This window comes from Tenrec ecaudatus, chromosome X, assembly GCF_050624435.1.
Source record: "Tenrec ecaudatus isolate mTenEca1 chromosome X, mTenEca1.hap1, whole genome shotgun sequence".
NCBI classification, from domain to species: Eukaryota; Metazoa; Chordata; class Mammalia; order Afrosoricida; family Tenrecidae; genus Tenrec; species Tenrec ecaudatus.
In genome coordinates, this window is record NC_134548.1 from 7115229 (window position 1) to 7127500 (window position 12272).

The 12272-nt window shown below is 40.8% G+C and overlaps 1 protein-coding gene, 1 non-coding gene and 1 pseudogene across 2 annotated transcripts in view; 1 reads left to right on the top strand and 2 right to left on the bottom strand.

The window, feature by feature from the left end:
- Window positions 1-12272, bottom strand: part of ARHGAP6 (Rho GTPase activating protein 6) — a 517936-nt gene that overhangs the window by 215938 nt on the left and 289726 nt on the right. The window lies entirely within an intron of this gene.
- LOC142435118 (U1 spliceosomal RNA) lies at window positions 2320-2474 on the bottom strand (annotated as a pseudogene).
- Window positions 4119-4251, top strand: LOC142435345 (small nucleolar RNA SNORA36 family). The gene has a single exon (XR_012781417.1). It is a non-coding gene; the product is annotated as a small nucleolar RNA SNORA36 family (small nucleolar RNA).

The window sequence follows — 12272 nt, forward strand, 5'->3', positions numbered from 1 at the left end:
ATCATCTCATCATACTCATACTCATTCAATCTCTATGTTGAAAGACTGATAATAAAAATGTGGATTATGTGAAGAAGAACATGGCATTGGGATCAGAGGAAGGCTTAGTAGCCCCCTGCAATCTGCAGATAATACAACCATGCTTGCTTGAAGTGAAGAGGACTTGAAACATTTGCTGATGAAGATCGAGAACTGCAGCCTGCAGTATGGACAAAGCACAATATAAAGAAAACCAAAATCTTCACAGCTGGACCAATGGGTAACATCACGGCAAATGGAGAAAAGATTGAAGTGAAGGATTTCATCTTGCTTGGATCTACTATCAACACTCATGGAGGTAAGAGTCATAACATCAAAGGATGCACTGCATTGGGGAAATCTGCTGCCCAAGATCTCTTTACAGTGTTGGAAAAGAAGGATATCACTTTGAGGACTTAGGCCAGTGGTTCTCAACCTGTGGGTCGCAACCCCTTTGGGGTTAAAATGACCCTTTTACAGGGGTTACCCGATTCATCACAGTAGAAAAATGACAGTTATGAAGTAGCAATGAAAATAATTTTATGGTTAGGGTTGTGTGTCACCACAACATGAGGAACTGTATGAAAGGGTCGCGGCATGAGGAAGGTTGAGAACCACTGACTTAAGTGCTCCTACCCAAGCCAGGGCACCTTCCAGTGTGTCATATGCATGTAAAAGATGGACACTGAATAAGGAAGACTGAAGAAGAAGCTGTGTATTTGAATAATTATGGGGGCAAAGAATACTGAAAATACCAAGGACTGCCCAAAATCTGTACAGTCAGAATGCTCTGTAAAGGCAAGGACGGTGAGGCCAGTAGTCAAGAATAATGAGTCCTGGGAGAAGGACATCATGCTTGGTAAAGTAAAGGGGCATCCCAAAAGAGGAAACATCCTCAAAGAGATGGATGGACACAGTGGCTGCAACCGTGATCTCAAACAGAAGAACCAGTGGCGTTTTCTTCTGTAGTCCACAGGGTCACTCGGAGTCAGAGCCGACGCAGCGTCTGACCAAAACTACCCGAAACGATGCCCTTTCGAGACACTGGTCTTTCTTGGGATCACCTAAGGAACCAAGTCACACCAGCCTTGCTTCTAAAGAATATTTTGGTTGTATTTCCTCTGGCTGGTTTGTTCCTTCTTTTGGCAGTCTACGGTGTATTCGACATGGTTCACTAACACCACAGTCAAAATGCATTCATTCTTCTGTCAATCATACCCTCCCATAAGGAGAGCTACTGTTAGTGTTTTCTTTTCACCACCAGGAGGAGTACAGAACTTTGTCAAACAGTCATTTGTCAGAAGTGCAGGATGGAGGCTGGTGGCCCAGAGCTCAATACAGTTTTTGTTATTTCCTAAAGGGATACAAATATCTGCTGGCACGAATTCAGGAGAGAAAACTGTCCAAGACATTTCTGTGTACAAGGTTCAGTGAAGGATTTTTATTCTAAACAGCAACAACTATTTTTGTTCGTGGGGCGGCAAAGATGACAAATTTAACTGTCTCTTGGTGTTCTTTCTATCTTTACATGTAAGATGAAGCATTAAGGTTATGACAAGCAAAACTCAATGCTGCATCAGACAAAGTTCTGCAAGTTGAAGCTTGAATGAAAATAATATGAGGAGAAAGTCTTAACTGGCTCCCTTTAGCATCCAAATCAAGTATTGAAAGACCATCTCATTCCCATCCCTACTTAAATACTTCTGCCACCAGTGAGCATGTGTTAGGACTGTCTTGGAAATTCAGAGAGAAAACGCATAAGACCTCATATGAAGAAGAACATGGCATTGGAAGCATGTTTTAAGATCCTAGTAACTATTATGACTTTTTCATTGATAATTAAATTCTCTAAATGTGAACAACTTTTTTTAAAACTTCATCCAATCCCGAAAAATTATATATACAATTCTCTTCTCACTGTAGTCATTAATATTGAGCTTCTCTCAATTCCTCTATTATGAGTAGTGGGAAATTACCGGAGATTTATTTCCTATGTAGATCCCACAAATATATCTTGGGCTCCTACTGTCCTCCATAGTCTTCTGAAAATCAGATTCTTACAATTTAGTCTCTGATATTATTCCTTCTTTTGGCTTCAGATTATGTGATTTACCATCGTTCTTTGCTGATGTCAGTGTGCTTCCTCCATGTGGACTTAGCTGTCATCTCAGTTAGATGGCTGCTTGTTTGGAAACAAACCTTTAAGACATTGCATGTTATTTTATCTGATAGCAGGATACCACCTAATTTCTTCACCACATTTCACAGAAAATACCCTTTTCTTTCTTTCTTTTTCTTACACAGGAGAGCAGCCCCCCACTCCCACAAATTATGCAGTCAAGATTACCACATTTGGGGGAATCACAGGGGTCAGCACATCCACAGTGCAATGGATCAGCCTTGCCCTAGGAAAACCACCTTCATCTTCATGCTATCTCCCCTGCCAGGTAAAATATACCTTTTTTCAGCACCACAAAAGGTGACTCTACAGGTGGAGTTCTCCAGATGGAATGCACAGAATCAAACTGAGTGTGGGAAGAGACATGGAAAAGTTCAATACCCGCAGCTAAATCTAGGCTAGGGGTTGACTATGGCACAATCAATTGCTAATACGTAAGTTCAGGTTGAAGTTGAAGAAAATTAACACAAGTACACAAGAGCCAGAAAATGACCTTGAGCCTATCCCACCTAAAATTTGAGAACGTAAGAACTGATTTGATGTATTGGACTCTAATAACAGAGGCCCTGATGAACTGTGGGAGGACATTAAGAGCATCCTTCACGAAGAAAGCAAAAGTCCATTAAAAAGTCAGAAAAAAAGAGAAAAAAATCTGAGTAGATGTCTGAAGAGACCTCAGAAACTTGCTCATAATCATAGAGTAGCTGAGGCAAATGGAAGAAATGATGAAGTCAAAGAGCTGAATGGAAAAGTTCAAAAGGCAGCTTTATAAGACAGCAAAATAGTGTAATGAAATGTGCCTAGCCATAGAGTTAGAAAAACAAAAAGGAAGAACACACCCATCATATCTTAAACGGAAAGAACTCAATTAAATTTGTTCTACTACCACGGCATTCTGTGGTCACTGAAGAAAAAATGGGTGCATCAGCAAATGTGGTGACGAAAGTTGATGGTGCCCAGCTATCAAAAGATATCGCTTCTGGGGTCATAAAGGCTTAAAGATAAACAAGCAACCATCTAACTGAGAAGCAACAAAGCCCACATGGAAGAAGCACACCAGCCTGTGTAATCATGAGGTGTCGATGGGATCAGGTCTCAGGCATCTAAGACCGAAAACAAAACAATCAAACAAACCAAGAGGACATAAATGAGAATGGGGGAGGGCAGAGTGGAGACCCAAAGCCCATCAGTAGTCAATTAGACACCCCCTGTCAGAAGGACCACAAAGAAGAGAAGAGCTAGTCAGGGCGCAGTGCAGCACCGATGAAACACACAACCTTCTAATTCTTTAATGCTTCTCCCACCTACTACCAGGACCCCAATTCTATCTTACAAATCAGACTAGACCAGAACAGGTATATTGATACAGATAAGAGCTCACAACACAGGGAATGCAGAACAGATAAAACCCTCAGGACCAATAAGGGGAGTAGCTGTACTAGGATGGTACGAGTAAGGTGGAGAGGTAGAAATAAGGGGGAACTGATCACAATGATCGACGTGTGGCCCCCATCCCAGGAGAACGGACAGCAGAAAAGTCGGTGAAATGAGACAGCAGTCGGTGTAAAGCATGGAAAAAAGAAAACAATTTATAAATTTCCAAGGGGTCATGGGAAAGGGAGGGTAGGGGAGGAGGAGGAAAATGAGGAGCTGATGGCATGGGCTCAAGTAGAAAGAAAATGTTGTGTAAAAGATGATGACAAGCACTCAGGTGTGCAAAAAAAGATGATGACAACATATATACAGATTCGTTTGACAAAATGGTTATGTGTATGGATTTTGATAAGAGCTGTAAGAGCCCCCAATAAAATAAAATTTAAATTAAAAAATTCAAATCTCCAGTTGGAGTCTTAGAACATTCTACGCGTAAAGTATTGAATGATGCCAGAAGCATCAAAAGAGGCTGGAAGGACAGAGAGTCTTCCAGAGTGTTGAGTTCAGTTCAGGGCAGCTTCCCTGTTTTGTTCATTAAACTTTGGAGCATTAAAACAGGCTTGGGAAAAATGGCTGGGTAGAAAATATTATTCTATTCACTTTGTTCCCAGCCTGCATTTTAGAAAGAAAGAAAAGAGAGTCAACATCCCACTATTTCAGGAGGTAGCATGTGAGCGAGAACCAATGGTGCTGAAGGAAGGAGTTCAAGCTGCACTGAAAGCATTAGCCCACAGCAAGGCTCCAGGAATTGATGGATTACCAATTGATGTAATACCAACAAGCTGATGAAGCACTGGAATCACTCACTGGAAATCGATCAATCAATACCAAGGAATTTGGAAGACAGTTAGTTGGCCAACTGACTGGAAGAGATCCATATTTGTACCAATTTCAAAGAAAGGTGACCCAACTGAATGGTCAAACTATAGAACAATATCATTGATATCATATGTAAGTAATTTTTGCCAATGGTCATCTAACAACAGTTGCAGTAGTACCTTGCTAGAGGTTCAGGCTGGATTTTTAAGAAGGTGTGGAACAAGGAACATCATTTCTGATGTCAAACGGATCATGGCTGAAAGCAGAAAACACCAGAAAGATATTTATTGCTGCTTCATTGACTATGGTGCTTCATCCACAGGCATTCGACTGTGTGGATTGGGACAAACTGCGGATAGCCTTGAGGAGAATGAGGATCCCAGAAGACTTCATTGTGCTCATGGGGAACCTGTACCTGGAGCAAGAGGCAGTTGCTTAAAGTGAATAAGGGAATACAATATAATTTAAAATCATGAAAGGAAAGGTGTACGTCAGCTTGTATCCTTTCACTGTACTTATTCAATCTGTATGCTGAGCAAATCAGAGAACCTGGATTATATGAAGAAGAATGTAGCAGCAGAATTGGAGGAAGGCTTATTAATAACCTGTGATCTGCACATGACGCAACCTTGCTTGTTGAAAGTGAGGACTTGAAACATTTGCTGATGAAGATCCAAGATTGCAGCCTTCCGTGTGGATCACCCCTCTATGTAAAGAATATCACAAACGTCACAATTGGACCAATAGGTAACCTCATGATAAATGGACCAAAGATTGAAGTTGTTAAGGATTTCTTCTTCCTTCGGTCCACAATCAATGCTCATGATGCATTGCATTGGGTAAATCTACTGCACAATGCCTCTTTTAAAAATTGAAAAGCAAGGATGCTACTTTGAGGACTGAAGGTGTATTGCGTCATCTGCATGTGAAAGTTGAACATTAAATAAGGAAGACCACAGAACAAGTGATATATTTGAGTTATGGTACTGGCGAGGAATATTGAACAAACTGTGGACTGCCAAAAGAAACAGATCTGTCTTGGAAGAACTACAGCCAGAATGGACCTTAGGGGCAAGGCTGACAATCCTTCATTGCGCATACATTGGACATGTTATCAAGAGAGACTAGTCCCTGGAGAAGGAAGCCATGCTCCGAAAAGTAGAGGGGCAATGACAACAAAAAGGCCCTCAACAAGATCGGTTGATACAGTTACTACAACAATTGTGACGATGATGCAGGACTGGGCAGTGCTGTGTTCTTTTGTACATAGGGCTGCTATGGGTCAGAAACCAATCAATAGCACCTACAAACAACATAGATACATTTTAGAGTTTGTTACGGTTCCATGGTGAATCAATTTATACACTATCTGCAAGTTCACTTGAAAGGCTAGGCTGTATAATTTACGTTAAATGACTGTAGACACTTAAAAATGGTTGAGTTCATCTAAAATGTTGTCATTGATCTTTGATGTTGTCCTGGGTCAGAAATGCAATCTTATGGTTCTTATGGATAATAAGAGTCATTTGGAGAAATATAATTTGCTTTATAATTTACTGGTTTCATATGTAGAGGTTGCCTATACATATTCTCAGTGATTCATCAAATATGTCTTTCGAGGAAACAACAAAGTCCATATGGAAGAAGCATACCAGACTGTGTGATCATGAGGTGTCAACAGGAATAGGTATCAGAAGTTCAAAAATAAGCAATCAAATTGACATGAGGGAGCATAGGCAAAGTGGAGACCCAAAATCCATTTGTAAGATAATTGGACTGTCCTTCACAAAAAGGCCACACAGAAGGGATGATAGATCCAGAGTGCAGTATAGAATTGCTGAAAAACATAATTATCCTCTAGTTCTTTAATATTTCCTCCCCCTACTATTATGGTCTTAGTTTTACCTTATCAATCCTGTTAGAACTAGGTATGTTCATCTGTATAATTAAGGTCATTTGATTCATGAAATCCATGATAGATCAGCCCTTCAGAAATAGTAATGGGAGGAATGATTTCCTGAGGGTACAGAAAGTGGGGTGGGTGGGGGAGAAGGGGGAACTGATAGCACCCACCAATGACTATATAATCTCACTCACTCAAGGGGGAAAAATAACAGAATGGTAGGTGAAGGGATACATTGGATGATGTAAGATACAGCAAAAAATGAGTGGCAATAATAATAGCATGTAATATAATAACAAAGGTTCCTGGGGGTAGGATGGGGCAGAGCAGAGTAAAGGGGAGCTGATATCAAAGAGTTCAAGAAGAAAGAAAAGGTTTTGAAAATGATGGTGTCAACAATTGTACAATCATGCTTGATCTAATTGAACTATGGATTGCTATAATATCTGTAAGAGCCCCAATAAAGGCGGGGGTGAAATAAAAATACATTTTAAAAGTACATATTTTATGTAGGTATTTGTCATTGACGCATATGATCAAACGTCGACACCTTTGTAAAGAGTAAGAGTCTGTGCTTGCAAATCTAAGAATTGAAGAAGCAACTGACCCTCTGCTACCAACACAGAATATGCATCATTTCCAGAAGTAGAAAAGTCAACGTTAGGAAGACCAAGCAGATCAATTGGCTACTTTCATCAAATAAATTTGGGATCTTCAATAATAGTTCATTTTTTACCCATACAGTTTGGTCCCTATGATATTGATTTTTCTTCTTGACAACTTCGGTAAATAAATGCTTGTAATGATATCTTCAACAGTTACAATGAAGCCAAGCACAGTCTGTCAACACCTGCTCCTTCTCCTGTCCAAGCAGACATCTTCATTCAGTCAAGGAATACACATTCCTTTGAAGCTTACGGATGGTCTCCCATGACTCACCAAGATACTAGATATACTAAATAAAACCTATTTGTTTTTCCATCGTGGGGTCTCGATTATTCACAAAGCTGAATATACTTTCTAATTATAAGCAGAGAAAGGCAGAAAAAGAAAGGATGTCATCATAGCGGCTGAGAACCCAAGATCTTTGATATTTTAAGTGGTCGGGCTGAGACATAATAATGAGTTTACTTAAAACAGAGCACAATGTATTTAGGTTCCTTTGGAAACACTAAAGTGTAAACACATCGGCCCACAACAAACAAAAACAAAGAACCCTACTTTTTAATAATGTGTACATTTGTGAAATTTTACATCAAGGACCTGTGTTAGATTTGCTTCCTCGTAAAAAATAAAAAACAATGGTATTGAAGGACGCCTTTTACAAAATGGTATTCCATGAGTAGGAGCAAAGAAGTGGACCTGCCAGGCATTAGAAAACTCATGAACATGTTATCCCTTCATGACGCTCACAAACAATAAAGATCGTATGATTACAGCAAGGGCTGTGTGGTTTTCCCCAGGAAAGACGACCGGAAATGCGCATTGATAAACCTAAAGGCATGCTTGTCAAACTCAAGTTTTGCTCAATTCTATTAGGGTCAAGCAGGCAGTGAAACCATTTCATATTATGTCGCAAACAGGATGGAGGGTACAGCACAGTACTGGCTGCACAGGAGAATTGAGACCAATCCCCAACCTGCTTAGCCTGTGTAAAGTAAATCCCACAGCTTGCCCTAGGAACCTACCTTTCAATAGGAGGTGTTGTAACAGGATGTTGGGATATCTCTCACCTAATGCACAGCAAGTGAGTATAGGTTAGGACCAGACCTGGCCAACGGGTCATGCACAAAACTGACAGTCATAACCTTCAAGTCATCGCAGAACAAAAGTCAAGGAATCAAAAATTAATGGAAAGACATCATCAGATCAACTCAGAAGACATTTAAAGATCAGAGATCCAATAAACCAGCTCTGGGCAAAACTTATCATCTCACCCTAATGTATATTCATGATCTTTTTGGTGAAATCTGTTACATATTCATAATCTCCCAATTTACATCCTGGTGTGCATGCATCAAACTGTAAACCCCCTTTTGTTCATCAGGGCAGCTTTCCTTGGCGACTTTAGGCCCTGTGTGCTCTTTGCTTGATCAACTAATGCAAAGCTCTTCTCCTTCGTTTCATCTCATCGCAGGTTACGTCTCTCAGCTGCACTGAGTGAGAACTGTGTTGGTAACAGAATCACATAAAGAGCTTTTAAGTATATTCCTTTCATGCTGCTGTTAGGGGCCATCGAGTCAGTTCCGACCCAGAGCGACCCAATGCCCTCCTCACAATTGTTCCTGTGCTTGCTCCCATTGCTGCAGCTCCTGTGTGAATCCATCAGCTGGAGGGGCTGCCTCTTTGTCGCTGCCCCTCTACTTTACCAAGCATGAAGTCCTTCTCCAGGGACAGGGACAAGTCTCCCTTGATAACATGTCCAAAGTATGTAAGATGAAGTCTCTCTCTATCCTAGCCTCTAAGGAGCATGCTGGCTGTACTTCTTCTAAGACAGATTTGTTGGTCCTTTTGGCAGTACATCATACTTTAAATATTCTTTTCAAGCCCATAGATTCTTCTTCGGTCTTCCTAATTAAATGGCAGTACATCTTACTCACTGCCATCAAGTTTCTTCCACCTCACAATAACTCTATCAGACAGAGTAGAACTATTCCTGTGGGTTTCTGTGGCTGTAACTCTTTAAGGGAGTAGAACGCCTTGTCTTTGTCCCACAGAGCAGTTGGTGGTTTCAAACTGCTGACCTTGTGGTTAGAAGCCCAATGTGCAACCACTAAGCCAACAGGGTTCCTGGCACTACCCCCACATCCATAAAGCAGACTATCTGAAAGTATGATTTGGGTCACTGGGCTGTTAAGTACAAGGTTGGGGCTTTAAACTCAGCAACCACTCTGAAAGAGAAAGATGAATATCGCTTCCCTTAAAGATTTACAATCCTGAAAATCCTACATAGGATTGCTATGAGTTGGAATTGACTTTTTAGGAGAAAAGATCGAGAGATCTGCTCCTATAATGATCACTCACTGCTGTTGCGTCAATTTGAAACCAGAGCCACCCTATCTAGCCCATGGAGACGGCCACCTTATGGTTAGCAGACAACTGCTTAACCAATGTGTCATCAGGGCTCCTTCCACAAAGATTTGAAACTTGAACACCCTAGGGGGACGTTCTACTCAATGGCACATGGCAACAGTTTTGAAAAGCACACCAGCCTTTCTAGTGAGCAAGTGGATTGAGAGTCATTGGTCTTCTATATAACCATCCTGCTGATACTCATAGGAATGAGTATAAATGTTGATACTGATACTTGTGTAGGTTTTAGTTTTAGTATTAAAGTGGATACTAACATTGACATGAATGTGAATGTACTAGTACTAATACTGTTACTGTTAGAAATATGAATATTAATGCTAGTACAGGTCTTATCCTAGTATTAATTCAATATAAGTCTTAGTCTTAATTAATACTAATGTCAGCACTGATGCTGATATTAGTATTAAAAGTAGCAACAATATCATTAGTAATGCTACTTCTGGTACTGTTATTAACACTAGTCCTTACACTGGTACTTACACTACTGCTCCATGTCAGTGCTAATGTTGGAACTGTTAGCAATACTTACACACAGAACTAACACCCAAACGACTAGATTTATACAAATAAAAATGGGTTTAATGAAGAAATGAATTGAATGTTGGCATTAATACCTTTGAGCTGGAGAGAATAGTAACTTCTGGAATCAGGATACGACGATATGGGAATATATTTGTACTTTGAGACCTTGGAAATGTTTGGGAAGAGCTGACACATTAAGCTTATGATTTTAATTAAAATACTTGGATTGAATGAGTTAAGCTTGTAGTCCCTGTATAAATATTTGAGGAAATCTGATTTATTACATCTAGAAGGTCAGACTTACTTTGTAAGGAATGCTTAGATGTTTAGGGTATATTGAAATGTTAGGTTGGGAAATCTAACTGGCGGGCAGTTAAAAGGTTCACCAAGAAAGGGTTTTTTGTTTTGTTTTGGTTGCAATGTTAGTTTAAAACTGATAAGCTTTACAAATAAAGTAAGAGTTACAAGTTGAGCATAACATCTTTAGAAATGTACACTCTTCAAAGTATGACTTGCTATCCCAAATATGACTTGCTATCCCAAATCAAAGTGGGAGCAATGGAGATAGTCTTGTAAACATGGGCACAAAAGCCGCAGCCCACGTGGCGAAGTGCACAAGCGGTGTGACGTTTCCGGATGCGGTGTGCTGGGGCAGTCTTAAGGGTGGGCCAAAAGTAAAGACCTTGGGAAATGATCAGAGGGAAAAGGAAAAGGCCAAGAGGGGCCGCACGTGCCTTGTGCTGTGGTAACCCCCACCGCGATATCCCAGGGATGAATTGAGGGGCCGTCTGCCCTCCACTCAGAAGCCAGAGTTGCCAGAACATCATCTAAGTTTGAGCCCTGATTTCTTTTGGAAGAACTATCTGAAGTCCTGTGAGACTTTCCAGTGAGCAGAGGACAGAGATCAGCTCAGCATTACGTAGAAACGCAAAGGTGGCTGAAGACAACTGCCTGGAAGGAGAGGTGGGCATGCCTAAAAGGCTGGTGAGCATGTCTTGTGGGCTGAAGGGAGGAGATTCTAGACGTGATGAGATGCTAGAAGTCTGGAACAGTTTACCTGGTCCAACTCCATGAGCCATAATAGGAAGATGGGTGTCCAGCAGACATAAGGTGCCACAATGAAATGCCTCCCAGGCCATAAACAAGGAGACGAGTATATATTTTGAATAAGGCCCCAGCAAAACCTGCTGGCCCTATGTTAAAAATAACGGGCAGGTGGATTTTGAAAATGCAAAAAGCAAACAGATGAGACTCCAGTAACAGACTAGACTCTCAGATCTTGAAACATACTTAAGAACACACAAAAGATAGCCAAGTCAACGACGGACAAAAAAAATAGTATAAGACAGAGCACCAAGAGAGGAAATAAAAAAATAACCTGCTACACATAGCAGTAATAAAACTAAAATAAAGACACATGGTGATGGAAAAAAATGGAAATTGAGGATAATGACCTGCCGGCAAAAGAGGAAAAGCCCACTGAAAAACAAGGAAAGTTTTTCAGGTGGAGTACAAACTAAGACAGCAGCCAATAGAAGGTCACGGTTTAAGTGGATTGGAATGAACCAACAGTTTCTTTGCAAGTCCAAGGCTGTGCAAGGGAAAAATATGTGCAAAAAAACATTTGGTGGGGAAAAAAAATAAGACAAAGAATAAGGGAGAAGGGAAGAGCTGCACTTTTCAGACACAGAAAACAAGTCAGAGATCGACACTGGCAAGTGATCAAGTAAGGACAAAGACAGTGAGTCCCCCCCTCCCCCGCCCAAATCACACCAGTGGGTGTCAATCCTGGATGCACGTTAGTGACATGGAGGGCTTTAACAAAACAATCAGGTCTAAGAATCATGAGTGATGACTAAATTAAAATCTCTGCAGTATGGGGAAAGAGAAGTTCTCAGTCCACAAGGTCATGCCAATGTGCAGCCAGACTTGAGCCCCAATAAGGTGCACACGTGTGTGGATACAAGCCTCCAGATGATCAAGACAGACAGCTGTTTAACCTCAATCCTACCTATAAGGGTGACCGAAGTCATTTCCTCATTTGGGCTTTACAGGCAATAAAGCCCATCTGCTACGTGACTCAAAGAGCCTTGAATTTCGGAAGTAAGTTTTCTCAGCTAACTTCAGAAAAGAAAGGGGGAGATGTGTCCAGTGGCTTATAAGAGACCAATTGTTTTAAATATTTGGAATCACTGTCAACAGAAAGCCAGTGTACCAGTGTTCTTCACCGGATCACAACTGATTCATCCAGGAAAGAAAAAAATATCAGGACTGAGAAATAACAGAACAGGTCAAACCCACCAG